This window comes from Octopus bimaculoides, chromosome 18, assembly GCF_001194135.2.
Source record: "Octopus bimaculoides isolate UCB-OBI-ISO-001 chromosome 18, ASM119413v2, whole genome shotgun sequence".
Taxonomy (NCBI): Eukaryota; Metazoa; Mollusca; class Cephalopoda; order Octopoda; family Octopodidae; genus Octopus; species Octopus bimaculoides.
The window spans coordinates 28,219,210-28,220,678 of record NC_068998.1 but is presented as its reverse complement, the minus strand read 5'-3'; positions in this window follow the sequence as shown (position 1 = coordinate 28,220,678).

Sequence of the window (1,469 nt, the reverse complement as noted above, 5' to 3'; positions counted from 1 at the left end):
GTAGATAATATTCCTAACAACCAAATGAATTGAGGAAATTAACAATAAATGATCTGTTGAAAAATACAGTAGACTTGAACTCACGATATAAGAAAGAGCAAATGAAATATACTATCAAATTCTGTTGACTTCTTTCCGTCATCTACTTCTTAGTCCATCCAACCTTCAGACGTTTTGCTCACTCTTTCATCCTAAAAATTCCCCTTCCTGGAACACTCCAAGTGTTAATAATTTATATAAAATAAAACTCACATACCTCTTACTACCCACCTTTCATCATTGTCATGTTCAATGAAACAATATAATAAATAAAGCTGCAATCCCAGCACAAATGGGACCCCTCAATTGCAAGACTATTCCCAGCAAGACAAGAAAGAACAAACAAATCATGATGGAGGACCCAATGATACACAAAAACGTGTATGCCACAAACGACATTCTGAACACTAGTAAGGCGTAACAGTACTCTAGAAAATAAACAAAGTAAATTTTTAAAAGCAACGACTGAAAAATAACTTGCGTAATAATTATGTGTGTGTGTGTGTATGTATGTATGTATATATGTATGTACGTATGTATGTATGTAAAACTGCGCAAAAGTTACCAACCACTCTCCAACTAGATTACATACAATTACAATATTATTTCAACACGCCCATCATTTTGAGTGGCATTGTTGCATACATCCTTTCTTGCTTGAACCATCAGATCGACAGACGGTCTTTGGTGACTTCCTTGTTAAGCGCTATATACTAATCATGAAATTTTTGTAGAGGAATACAAAGGTCGTATCCTGTTACTTCTGTCGTTTGTTTTGGGTTGTTTTTTAATAAGACACCATTTTGTCAGATGTAGACAATACTTGAGAAAGAAAAGAATCGATCCCAGTACTTGACTAGTACATTATTTATTGACCTCGACAGAATGAAAGGCAAAGTTAGTCTCGGCGGAATTTGAGTCCAGAGAGACAGAACACATGTAACAATGGAATTTAATGTCACAATGCATCGGTGAAATAATTAAAGAATAATATTTGCCCGGTTATCTATACTAGCGAGACCTGTGAATATTTCGCGGAATTAATAGTAAACCTATTGGGTTATTCCTGAAAACTTTATCCCAAAAAGCCTGAAAGCATAGCCTGTGTTGTGTCTGTATGAAAAGATAATCACTCATCAGCTATTCATTGAAAAATGAAGGAAACTGAAATACGATGATTACTTAATGCACTTTATATATATATATACGGAGATGTACTTGCATAGCAAGTGACCTGATCTGAGATCGTGTGCTGGAACAAAAACAATTGCAGCGTGGAAGGTGTTTCATAAGCCATTTAAGAAACACACAAAAACCGTTAGATTCACTTCAACATTTTGGCAAATAAAATTTAAATGTTGAAGTGAATCTAACGGTTTTTATGTGTTTCTTAACTGGCTTATAAACACCTTCCACGCTGCAATTATATA